This window comes from Theobroma cacao, chromosome 9, assembly GCF_053813885.1.
Source record: "Theobroma cacao isolate CCN51 chromosome 9, ASM5381388v1, whole genome shotgun sequence".
NCBI classification, from domain to species: Eukaryota; Viridiplantae; Streptophyta; class Magnoliopsida; order Malvales; family Malvaceae; genus Theobroma; species Theobroma cacao.
The window spans coordinates 31,455,338-31,469,201 of record NC_142647.1 but is presented as its reverse complement, the minus strand read 5'-3'; the positions used below and the strand labels follow the sequence as shown (position 1 = coordinate 31,469,201).

The 13,864-nt window shown below is 32.6% G+C and overlaps 2 long non-coding RNA genes across 2 annotated transcripts; both read left to right on the top strand.

Moving 5' to 3' along the window:
* Positions 1-2,946: 2,946 nt before the first annotated feature.
* Positions 2,947-4,786, top strand: LOC148760850 (uncharacterized). Its single transcript, XR_016028652.1, has 3 exons — positions 2,947-3,066; positions 3,716-3,799; positions 4,668-4,786. It is a non-coding gene; the product is annotated as an uncharacterized LOC148760850 (long non-coding RNA).
* A 5,250-nt stretch (positions 4,787-10,036) lies between these two features.
* LOC148760849 (uncharacterized) lies at positions 10,037-11,876 on the top strand. The gene is made up of 3 exons (XR_016028572.1): positions 10,037-10,156; positions 10,806-10,889; positions 11,758-11,876. It is a non-coding gene; the product is annotated as an uncharacterized LOC148760849 (long non-coding RNA).
* Positions 11,877-13,864: the final 1,988 nt, after the last annotated feature.

Below are 13,864 nucleotides of genomic sequence, written 5' to 3'. Positions count from 1 at the left end.
GAAAAACTTCTTTATTGCCTTGTATATAGGCATATAATTAAAAGAAAAAAATTGAAAGATTCTTGAAATGACTATATTGAGATGAGATACCAAATAATGAAAGTGTGAAGGAAGAATTATGAGACTGGTATAGAAAATCAGTTTACATAGAATATCATTACAAGAATTTGTAATATCTGTTTTGATTCAGTAAAATGACAAGGGTTAGTAACAACATGAGGCTAATTGTGTGGCACCCTAGAAACCTATGAAGATGAGTTAGGGATTGAATGGATGAGTACGTATTTATATTTCTTTAAGAGTAAGTGTTTTAGGAATACATAAACATCTTTGAGAAGAGATTCTAATCATACACAGCAAGTATGAAACATAAAATTTTTAAAACTTGCTGAGAAGCCTAACGGCTAAATCACAAGTTAAGGGATCACATGCTGTGAGATATAAGTTTAAGATAGATATTCCCAAGGAAATACTCAAGAGAAGTTTTGCTCTGGATCTCGTTAAAGCAAGCACTAAGTTATGTGATTATAAAAATGAAGCTATAAGCTGAGAGTGATATTAGTATTAGTATTGAAAAATACTTGAGGAGAATCTAGTTTTAAGTTTTACAATTTCAAGTACAATTTATAAATTAGTTAAGGAAGAATGATGTTATGTTCATATGAAGGAGTGGAACAAAGGATGATAGAAGTTGACCTTGAAAATGAAGTCAGATAATGAAACTTTCCTAATATATTATGGAAATTGGAATTCGAAAATGCTTGAGGCATACATGATTCAAATGGGTTCGAGTCTTAAGTGACAAATCAATATCGTAATGCAAGAAAGATACAAAGTAATATAGAGGCATGAAAGATGATTAAGGACAAAAGGATGACTCTTAGGAATTGTGGTATTGCATGAGATGCAATGATCAAGTTAAGATAAATCTTTGAGGCATCAATAGGATTATAAAGCATACACGCATAATAGATTATAATTCAATGGAGATGACATTGTGATGAATGATATATAGTATAAGGAAACTCAAACATATGGTTGGAAATGATATGAATGATATGAAGTTATACACAAGTATAATAAGAAGGTTGACATGCACTATAAGAATTATTATATTGAAACTAGGATTAGGATATGGATGAATAAAGGGGGAATGTAGTCCAAGGCATGTGAACACATGGATTCCTATATATAAAGAGAGATGTTGACATTTGAAAATGCATGAATATATGTATATATGAAATTGATAATTTTACTAACTGAAGTGAAGAATGGTCCTCGGTAATTGGGAGATTTTGAAATAGTGTCCAGAGAGGTTAGTGAGCTAAAGTGTTAACAGACATGTAATGAACGATTAAAGTTATGAGTGACTTTAAAGGTAAACCTTGGATTGTTTAAGTTCTTAATGGAACTCTATTAAAGGAAGTGTATAGACCAGTATAAGATGGATGAATCAAGGTTGAGAAATTTGGTACGCAACGAATTAATAAAATGATGATGAGGTATACATAAGTAAGTATGATATGTGATCGAAATCGGTATAATTGAGATGAAGTTATGGTTCAAATGTAATAATGGAGATAAAGGCATGCTTAGTGTCTAGATATAAGAGATCATGGTTGTGAAAAGTATTACTGATCTGGTTCCAAAGGATGATAATTGCCTTAAATAAAGCATTTAATTGAACTGAAGGTGAACGAGGGAAATAAATTGAATGTCCCTATAGAAGGAACAAGGAGTAGGATCATAGAAGGAGATTGATAACGCAACATCGACAGGAATTCGAGGACGAATTCTATTTAAGTGGGGGAGATTGAAATACCCCATACTTTGATATGGTGATAAATAAAATTGATCGAATGCATATTGAGGTCAATTAAAATGTTTAGATGTGATAAAAGACGAAAGGAGTAGTTTAGGATAAAATGTTTCGCAAGTGAGAAAATAATAATAAAATAATAATAATTTTATCATAGGAGAATTTGTGAGATAAAAGGCGATTTGGAAGTCAAGTGAGGCATAATAAGGTATTTTGGGTACCAAGGAGACAAGATAAAATTTTTAGAATAAAATAATATTTTATTAATAAAATATTAATATTTAGCCGGATGTCGAAGTCAATCAAGAAGAAATATCATATGGTTGATCCAATTGGGGGAGAAGATGACAAGCTCGACTCTATAAAAATATTTATCATGACATACATGTGATGGATAGTATGTTTGCATGCTAGGAGAGTTTCGAAAAATTTACAAAAGTCGGTATTGTACCTAGAGGTACAATAAAGTTGATTTAAGCCTCGAACTAGATCAAATAGAGAATTTACAATGAAATTAAGAATTTTAAAGTCCCAGAATGGGTTAATATGGTGATTCGGAGTTTGAGGATCAATTTGGAGTCAAATTGGAATTTTCGCTATCTAGGGGCAAAATGGTCATTTGCCACCTGGGGACAAAATGGAAATTTTTAGAAAAGATTTTTGGCCCCATTTGACTTATTGGAGTAAGATTTGAGGTTTAGAAGTGAAAAATTTTAATTTCGGTATAATTTGGAGTAAAAGGGTAAAATGGTAATTTTACCATTCAGAATCGAAAATTTAATTTTTTGAAAGGATTTTGATCAAATTTAATTATTTGGAGTGTGAAATGAGTATGAGGAGTGAAAATTATGCATTATGGAAAATTTTCAATTTTTGGGGTAAAAATGTAATTTTTGAAAAGTTCAGGGGCAAAAGTGTAATTTTGAAAAATTTGCTCCACCAAAACTTTGGAAAAATCTGGAAATATCACTTAAGACTTGGATAAGTCAAAGGGAATGCATGGTGAAAGAAAATAGGACAAGTGGATGGCTAGAAAAAAGAAATGAATTAATAAAATATTTAAAATATGAATAAAATAATATTATTTCATTAAACAATAAAAATGCATAAAAAAAAATCAGCCCACCCATTCTTCTTCTTCAACATTCGGCCAAGCAAGAAACAAGAGAGAGAAAGGAGAAAACAAAACCCTAGAGAGAGAAAATCAAAGAAAAAGTGTGAATTTTCAAGGAAATTAAGTGAAAAAGGTGAGATTTTTTCTATTAAGCTTGAGTTTTCTTATTCCCAAGCATTTCTCTTTATTTTTCATGATTAAATTACATGTTTTCATGATGAATTCAATTCTGAAAAAATGGGTTAGGAGAGAGAAAGTTGTTGGATTTATTTGATTTTAATTTATGTTAGTGTTTTTAGTTAGTTTAGCATATTTAGAAACAAAACAACAAGAAAAGAATTTATTTTCTCCCCCAACCATTAATGGCTGAATTTACCATGTAGTGAGTGAGGATGAGTTTGATTTTATTCTAGGAGAATTGGTTAAGGAATAATGAATTATGAGCCTAGAAAAATAATGGGAATTTTCGGAGCAAAAATATGAATTTTTACCCACTAGGGGTATTTTCGTAATTTGCTGTTGGGACTGATAATTTGCATCACACTGAGGGACATTAAGTTAATTTGGGTGCAATTGAGGTATAGAAACTGAAAAGAATTAAATTGGAGTTTAAACGAACCCGTTAGGAATTTAATCGGGTGATAAGACGAATTAGGCTAATACCGGATTTAGATAGTTACCAGTGCATTTTTGCATTCCATATCATGCATTGGTAGTCCAAATTAGTTTAATTTTGATTTAGTACCAACTTAGTGAAATTCTCGATTTTGTACTATGTCAAGGTGGTGAGTCCTCCAATAAAGGCAAGGAAATTGCATCCGAGGACCAGTAGACAGAGTGCTTCGAAAGTCTGCATTCTAGACATTGTGAGTAAACTTATTATCGTCTTAATTATCTAGAGTAGTTTTATACAACTATGTGATTTTATGAAAAATGGGTTTAAATGGTAAATTGTTATGTTTTAAGGGAAATTGTGATTTTATAAAATGATTTTATAAATTTTCTGAAAAATCGAATATTGGTTTTGAAAATAGAGTAATTGGAGACTGCTAGTTTGTGTTGCAAATTTATGGTTCTGAATTGAATGGCTTATGACAATAAATGAGCATGAATGGCTAAACTGATTTTGGTGTTATAATTATTTATACTGTGTATTCAGTCTTGAGAGGCTAGGTTGTGATAAATTGCCATGACATGCTAGAATGAATTTTATTGATTGGTGGATTATATATTAATTATTTACTGTAGAGGGGGTTCCGTGGACCAGCCTATTAGAGGGGCACGGTAAACTCCATTATATTATTACCTCAAACGGAGAGGCGCGTAGGGTATCTCCTGGGGTATAGCTTAGGGTTCACTTTACGCCAAACCACCACGTGAAGGGGAACTCAGCCAACGCCAAGGAACGGCTGTATTTTTTTCAAACAAAAATATATTTTAAGTGTACACAAAATTTTAACAGCCTTGGCGGACTCGGTTAGATGCCCTGCGCAAGGTATCACCGAGTATGAGTTTTGGCACTAGCCAAAGTTTTAAGAAATTCATAAGCCAAGTTGATTACTCGATTTTTATGGATTGATTTTATTTGGTTGAAATGAGTTGAATGGTAATGAAATTACAGTATGATGATTTATTTTAATTGTCTCCATTTACTCGACTTTAGATAGTTTAGATGGTATCTGTTTACTCGCTGGGATTTTATAATCTCACCACCCTCATTTCCTCACATTTCAGGCTCAAGGAATTTCGTAGTTAGCTGACTTGAACAAGACCTTCATTTGGACTCGAATCGGTAAAAGCTGTAGGTTTCCAGCTTCCGATGCATTTTGGATAGATATGGGCCCACGTGTCACTGTAAAAGAAATTTTATGCTTTGGTTATTTGCTTTATAATATATATGAATATAATTATCTTTTACGCTATAAGAATTATGTACCGATAGTTTTATGAAAATTATTTTACAAGAAAATAGTTTATTTTATTGAATATTTTTATCATATTCAAATGGTCAAATTTTCACTTCAAATGAACGTTTTAGATACTTAATTTTTTTTAATCATTAAATATATATTTTTGGCTTACCTACTACATTTTTAGCAAGTTTCGAGGTTTTCGATAAAAATGACGAAAATGCCCCTGTGAGCAAAAAAAAAAAAAAAAAAACAATATGTTATGTTATAATTTTGAAATGATTTGTAATCCTTCGTATTTTGATTATTTGATAACTATTGCTCACCGGGGAAGTGCGAAAGCTGATACGAGAGCCTTGCGAGGTTTCGATCGACATTCGGGGTGAAGAATGTTTGTCGAGGCTTCGCGGCGGTTGTCACGGGCTCGATGGGGAGTTCCGGGTCGTGACAATTTAGATTGGTATCAGAGCATGGTTTAAAGATCAGATATTTTGATTTTAAAGCTTTGGATTTTAAAGTTTTTGATTTTAAGGTTGTTTTAAGAAATCTACACTGACACTGCGTGGCCCCAAGTCCAGTTAAGTTAAGATAAGTTAAGTTAAGTTAAGTTAAGTTAGGTTAGATGGAATAGAATATATGCATCTACATATAGAAATCTACCTATTTTTGAGATGCATAAATAATTGAACAATTACTATTTGATTGCATATAGGTTTTGAGGTGCGCTGGTGACAAATACACCATGTCTAGGAGAGAAGATAGTCCCGACGCCTCTCATAGTATTAGCGAGGGATCGCTAGATTCTACTGCTAAGAGCCGATGGCAACCCGAATCGAGTAGTCCAAAAAGTGCAGATAGTGATAATATTAATGTTAGCATGAGAGGTTCCCTTTTGAGAGAATCTAAGGAACATGTTAAAGAAAAGGGGAAATTAAGGATAGCCGAAGGAGGTATTTGTTCTAGGAAGAGCGTGACAGTAGTCCGACACTTTCCACCAGGTTGTGGGAGAAATGTAAGGGGACAACCAGAAAAGGATAAGGAGAAAGTAACAGTGGCAAGTAAACCTCTTAGAAAAGTGTCAGGTGTACGACATTTTCCTCCCGGTTGTGGAAGAAATGCTACACCGGTGAGTGATGAAGAATATAAGAGAATACAACAAGCCTGGATTGAAGAACAAAGGAGAAAATCTCAGGAGGAAGAGGATCCATTGATGTGCCCGGATCAGGACAATGAGGAACCTAAAGATGTTTAATACTTTAGTTGAAGTTGTATTGTCATAAATCTAGGCAAGTGTCGTTTAAGGGAAGATGTAGTAGTTACCTGTGTAAAGGAGTTAGGAGTGGCTTTTATTTTGTATGACTCGAACGGAATGTAAAATAACAGTTTAAATAATTAGATATGTATGGGAATCTCTTAGTATAACAGAGATAAATTGGTAATATAATTATTGAGGAAGGTTATAGAAGGAAGCAATAAGGTTATAAATGACATTCGGAATGGATAATGTGATTAAGTTAATGATTGTAATTTAAGCATGAAGGGGATTATTCAGTGATGTTATGACACTATGAGGTAATAGTTGGGCACAAATATAACCCAATGAAGTTAAATTATGGAATATGGGGAATATAAAATTTTGATTCAGTAAGGATTGTGAGAATAAAATAAAGAGGAAGCTGAGCTGTTTTCGTAGTTAATTATACCGAAAGTCAATAAGATTATTGGAGTATAAGACAAAGAAGATAAATGGGATAAGGATGACAATAAATTTGAGGAAAGTTGTAGATAGTAAGCAACTTATGTGTGGAGTGGTATATTTATCATGAACTTATTACACTGTATGGAAAGGATGTTTTGAGGTGGAATTTTATGAATGTTGATAAATGTCAAAAGATGACATGAGATGAAAGTATTAATCTGGCTTAGTGTGTATGACAAGAAAATAGAAGGTACCTATACTTATGGAACTCATGATATATATCTAAAAGGGAAACCACTGGTTGAGAATGATTGATGTGGTGACTTTGAATGCAAACAAATAGCTTTGATGAGAAAATTTTTATAGCTACAATACTTCAGCATTGACTGTTCAACGCTATACTGCTTCAAATACCTCACGCCTATGATGCATAAGTAAGATGGGAGTGACATGATAATGAGCTTACAAATTAAATTTTGGTTATTGGTCATTGTGTTTTATTATCTGGGAGTGTTGAATATTCTGGAGAATGTTTACCCAAATTAATTGAAAAACTTCTTTATTGCCTTGTATATAGGCATATAATTAAAAGAAAAAAATTGAAAGATTCTTGAAATGACTATATTGAGATGAGATACCAAATAATGAAAGTGTGAAGGAAGAATTATGAGACTGGTATAGAAAATCAGTTTACATAGAATATCATTACAAGAATTTGTAATATCTGTTTTGATTCAGTAAAATGACAAGGGTTAGTAACAACATGAGGCTAATTGTGTGGCACCCTAGAAACCTATGAAGATGAGTTAGGGATTGAATGGATGAGTACGTATTTATATTTCTTTAAGAGTAAGTGTTTTAGGAATACATAAACATCTTTGAGAAGAGATTCTAATCATACACAGCAAGTATGAAACATAAAATTTTTAAAACTTGCTGAGAAGCCTAACGGCTAAATCACAAGTTAAGGGATCACATGCTGTGAGATATAAGTTTAAGATAGATATTCCCAAGGAAATACTCAAGAGAAGTTTTGCTCTGGATCTCGTTAAAGCAAGCACTAAGTTATGTGATTATAAAAAGGAAGCTATAAGCTGAGAGTGATATTAGTATTAGTATTGAAAAATACTTGAGGAGAATCTAGTTTTAAGTTTTACAATTTCAAGTACAATTTATAAATTAGTTAAGGAAGAATGATGTTATGTTCATATGAAGGAGTGGAACAAAGGATGATAGAAGTTGACCTTGAAAATGAAGTCAGATAATGAAACTTTCCTAATATATTATGGAAATTGGAATTCGAAAATGCTTGAGGCATACATGATTCAAATGGGTTCGAGTCTTAAGTGACAAATCAATATCGTAATGCAAGAAAGATACAAAGTAATATAGAGGCATGAAAGATGATTAAGGACAAAAGGATGACTCTTAGGAATTGTGGTATTGCATGAGATGCAATGATCAAGTTAAGATAAATCTTTGAGGCATCAATAGGATTATAAAGCATACACGCATAATAGATTATAATTCAATGGAGATGACATTGTGATGAATGATATATAGTATAAGGAAACTCAAACATATGGTTGGAAATGATATGAATGATATGAAGTTATACACAAGTATAATAAGAAGGTTGACATGCACTATAAGAATTATTATATTGAAACTAGGATTAGGATATGGATGAATAAAGGGGGAATGTAGTCCAAGGCATGTGAACACATGGATTCCTATATATAAAGAGAGATGTTGACATTTGAAAATGCATGAATATATGTATATATGAAATTGATAATTTTACTAACTGAAGTGAAGAATGGTCCTCGGTAATTGGGAGATTTTGAAATAGTGTCCAGAGAGGTTAGTGAGCTAAAGTGTTAACAGACATGTAATGAACGATTAAAGTTATGAGTGACTTTAAAGGTAAACCTTGGATTGTTTAAGTTCTTAATGGAACTCTATTAAAGGAAGTGTATAGACCAGTATAAGATGGATGAATCAAGGTTGAGAAATTTGGTACGCAACGAATTAATAAAATGATGATGAGGTATACATAAGTAAGTATGATATGTGATCGAAATCGGTATAATTGAGATGAAGTTATGGTTCAAATGTAATAATGGAGATAAAGGCATGCTTAGTGTCTAGATATAAGAGATCATGGTTGTGAAAAGTATTACTGATCTGGTTCCAAAGGATGATAATTGCCTTAAATAAAGCATTTAATTGAACTGAAGGTGAACGAGGGAAATAAATTGAATGTCCCTATAGAAGGAACAAGGAGTAGGATCATAGAAGGAGATTGATAACGCAACATCGACAGGAATTCGAGGACGAATTCTATTTAAGTGGGGGAGATTGAAATACCCCATACTTTGATATGGTGATAAATAAAATTGATCGAATGCATATTGAGGTCAATTAAAATGTTTAGATGTGATAAAAGACGAAAGGAGTAGTTTAGGATAAAATGTTTCGCAAGTGAGAAAATAATAATAAAATAATAATAATTTTATCATAGGAGAATTTGTGAGATAAAAGGCGATTTGGAAGTCAAGTGAGGCATAATAAGGTATTTTGGGTACCAAGGAGACAAGATAAAATTTTTAGAATAAAATAATATTTTATTAATAAAATATTAATATTTAGCCGGATGTCGAAGTCAATCAAGAAGAAATATCATATGGTTGATCCAATTGGGGGAGAAGATGACAAGCTCGACTCTATAAAAATATTTATCATGACATACATGTGATGGATAGTATGTTTGCATGCTAGGAGAGTTTCGAAAAATTTACAAAAGTCGGTATTGTACCTAGAGGTACAATAAAGTTGATTTAAGCCTCGAACTAGATCAAATAGAGAATTTACAATGAAATTAAGAATTTTAAAGTCCCAGAATGGGTTAATATGGTGATTCGGAGTTTGAGGATCAATTTGGAGTCAAATTGGAATTTTCGCTATCCAGGGGCAAAATGGTCATTTGCCACCTGGGGACAAAATGGAAATTTTTAGAAAAGATTTTTGGCCCCATTTGACTTATTGGAGTAAGATTTGAGGTTTAGAAGTGAAAAATTTTAATTTCGGTATAATTTGGAGTAAAAGGGTAAAATGGTAATTTTACCATTCAGAATCGAAAATTTAATTTTTTGAAAGGATTTTGATCAAATTTAATTATTTGGAGTGTGAAATGAGTATGAGGAGTGAAAATTATGCATTATGGAAAATTTTCAATTTTTGGGGTAAAAATGTAATTTTTGAAAAGTTCAGGGGCAAAAGTGTAATTTTGAAAAATTTGCTCCACCAAAACTTTGGAAAAATCTGGAAATATCACTTAAGACTTGGATAAGTCAAAGGGAATGCATGGTGAAAGAAAATAGGACAAGTGGATGGCTAGAAAAAAGAAATGAATTAATAAAATATTTAAAATATGAATAAAATAATATTATTTCATTAAACAATAAAAATGCATAAAAAAAAATCAGCCCACCCATTCTTCTTCTTCAACATTCGGCCAAGCAAGAAACAAGAGAGAGAAAGGAGAAAACAAAACCCTAGAGAGAGAAAATCAAAGAAAAAGTGTGAATTTTCAAGGAAATTAAGTGAAAAAGGTGAGATTTTTTCTATTAAGCTTGAGTTTTCTTATTCCCAAGCATTTCTCTTTATTTTTCATGATTAAATTACATGTTTTCATGATGAATTCAATTCTGAAAAAATGGGTTAGGAGAGAGAAAGTTGTTGGATTTATTTGATTTTAATTTATGTTAGTGTTTTTAGTTAGTTTAGCATATTTAGAAACAAAACAACAAGAAAAGAATTTATTTTCTCCCCCAACCATTAATGGCTGAATTTACCATGTAGTGAGTGAGGATGAGTTTGATTTTATTCTAGGAGAATTGGTTAAGGAATAATGAATTATGAGCCTAGAAAAATAATGGGAATTTTCGGAGCAAAAATATGAATTTTTACCCACTAGGGGTATTTTCGTAATTTGCTGTTGGGACTGATAATTTGCATCACACTGAGGGACATTAAGTTAATTTGGGTGCAATTGAGGTATAGAAACTGAAAAGAATTAAATTGGAGTTTAAACGAACCCGTTAGGAATTTAATCGGGTGATAAGACGAATTAGGCTAATACCGGATTTAGATAGTTACCAGTGCATTTTTGCATTCCATATCATGCATTGGTAGTCCAAATTAGTTTAATTTTGATTTAGTACCAACTTAGTGAAATTCTCGATTTTGTACTATGTCAAGGTGGTGAGTCCTCCAATAAAGGCAAGGAAATTGCATCCGAGGACCAGTAGACAGAGTGCTTCGAAAGTCTGCATTCTAGACATTGTGAGTAAACTTATTATCGTCTTAATTATCTAGAGTAGTTTTATACAACTATGTGATTTTATGAAAAATGGGTTTAAATGGTAAATTGTTATGTTTTAAGGGAAATTGTGATTTTATAAAATGATTTTATAAATTTTCTGAAAAATCGAATATTGGTTTTGAAAATAGAGTAATTGGAGACTGCTAGTTTGTGTTGCAAATTTATGGTTCTGAATTGAATGGCTTATGACAATAAATGAGCATGAATGGCTAAACTGATTTTGGTGTTATAATTATTTATACTGTGTATTCAGTCTTGAGAGGCTAGGTTGTGATAAATTGCCATGACATGCTAGAATGAATTTTATTGATTGGTGGATTATATATTAATTATTTACTGCAGAGGGGGTTCCGTGGACCAGCCTATTAGAGGGGCACGGTAAACTCCATTATATTATTACCTCAAACGGAGAGGCGCGTAGGGTATCTCCTGGGGTATAGCTTAGGGTTCACTTCACGCCAAACCACCACGTGAAGGGGAACTCAGCCAACGCCAAGGAACGGCTGTATTTTTTTCAAACAAAAATATATTTTAAGTGTACACAAAATTTTAACAGCCTTGGCGGACTCGGTTAGATGCCCTGCGCAAGGTATCACCGAGTATGAGTTTTGGCACTAGCCAAAGTTTTAAGAAATTCATAAGCCAAGTTGATTACTCGATTTTTATGGATTGATTTTATTTGGTTGAAATGAGTTGAATGGTAATGAAATTACAGTATGATGATTTATTTTAATTGTCTCCATTTACTCGACTTTAGATAGTTTAGATGGTATCTGTTTACTCGCTGGGATTTTATAATCTCACCACCCTCATTTCCTCACATTTCAGGCTCAAGGAATTTCGTAGTTAGCTGACTTGAACAAGACCTTCATTTGGACTCGAATCGGTAAAAGCTGTAGGTTTCCAGCTTCCGATGCATTTTGGATAGATATGGGCCCACGTGTCACTGTAAAAGAAATTTTATGCTTTGGTTATTTGCTTTATAATATATATGAATATAATTATCTTTTACGCTATAAGAATTATGTACCGATAGTTTTATGAAAATTATTTTACAAGAAAATAGTTTATTTTATTGAATATTTTTATCATATTCAAATGGTCAAATTTTCACTTCAAATGAACGTTTTAGATACTTAATTTTTTTTAATCATTAAATATATATTTTTGGCTTACCTACTACATTTTTAGCAAGTTTCGAGGTTTTCGATAAAAATGACGAAAATGCCCCTGTGAGCAAAAAAAAAAAAAAAAAAAACAATATGTTATGTTATAATTTTGAAATGATTTGTAATCCTTCGTATTTTGATTATTTGATAACTATTGCTCACCGGGGAAGTGCGAAAGCTGATACGAGAGCCTTGCGAGGTTTCGATCGACATTCGGGGTGAAGAATGTTTGTCGAGGCTTCGCGGCGGTTGTCACGGGCTCGATGGGGAGTTCCGGGTCGTGACAATTTAGATTGGTATCAGAGCATGGTTTAAAGATCAGATATTTTGATTTTAAAGCTTTGGATTTTAAAGTTTTTGATTTTAAGGTTGTTTTAAGAAATCTACACTGACACTGCGTGGCCCCAAGTCCAGTTAAGTTAAGATAAGTTAAGTTAAGTTAAGTTAAGTTAGGTTAGATGGAATAGAATATATGCATCTACATATAGAAATCTACCTATTTTTGAGATGCATAAATAATTGAACAATTACTATTTGATTGCATATAGGTTTTGAGGTGCGCTGGTGACAAATACACCATGTCTAGGAGAGAAGATAGTCCCGACGCCTCTCATAGTATTAGCGAGGGATCGCTAGATTCTACTGCTAAGAGCCGATGGCAACCCGAATCGAGTAGTCCAAAAAGTGCAGATAGTGATAATATTAATGTTAGCATGAGAGGTTCCCTTTTGAGAGAATCTAAGGAACATGTTAAAGAAAAGGGGAAATTAAGGATAGCCGAAGGAGGTATTTGTTCTAGGAAGAGCGTGACAGTAGTCCGACACTTTCCACCAGGTTGTGGGAGAAATGTAAGGGGACAACCAGAAAAGGATAAGGAGAAAGTAACAGTGGCAAGTAAACCTCTTAGAAAAGTGTCAGGTGTACGACATTTTCCTCCCGGTTGTGGAAGAAATGCTACACCGGTGAGTGATGAAGAATATAAGAGAATACAACAAGCCTGGATTGAAGAACAAAGGAGAAAATCTCAGGAGGAAGAGGATCCATTGATGTGCCCGGATCAGGACAATGAGGAACCTAAAGATGTTTAATACTTTAGTTGAAGTTGTATTGTCATAAATCTAGGCAAGTGTCGTTTAAGGGAAGATGTAGTAGTTACCTGTGTAAAGGAGTTAGGAGTGGCTTTTATTTTGTATGACTCGAACGGAATGTAAAATAACAGTTTAAATAATTAGATATGTATGGGAATCTCTTAGTATAACAGAGATAAATTGGTAATATAATTATTGAGAAAGGTTATAGAAGGAAGCAATAAGGTTATAAATGACATTCGGAATGGATAATGTGATTAAGTTAATGATTGTAATTTAAGCATGAAGGGGATTATTCAGTGATGTTATGACACTATGAGGTAATAGTTGGGCACAAATATAACCCAATGAAGTTAAATTATGGAATATGGGGAATATAAAATTTTGATTCAGTAAGGATTGTGAGAATAAAATAAAGAGGAAGCTGAGCTGTTTTCGTAGTTAATTATACCGAAAGTCAATAAGATTATTGGAGTATAAGACAAAGAAGATAAATGGGATAAGGATGACAATAAATTTGAGGAAAGTTGTAGATAGTAAGCAACTTATGTGTGGAGTGGTATATTTATCATGAACTTATTACACTGTATGGAAAGGATGTTTTGAGGTGGAATTTTATGAATGTTGATAAATGTCAAAAGATGACATGAGATGAAAGTATTAATCTGGCTTAGTGTG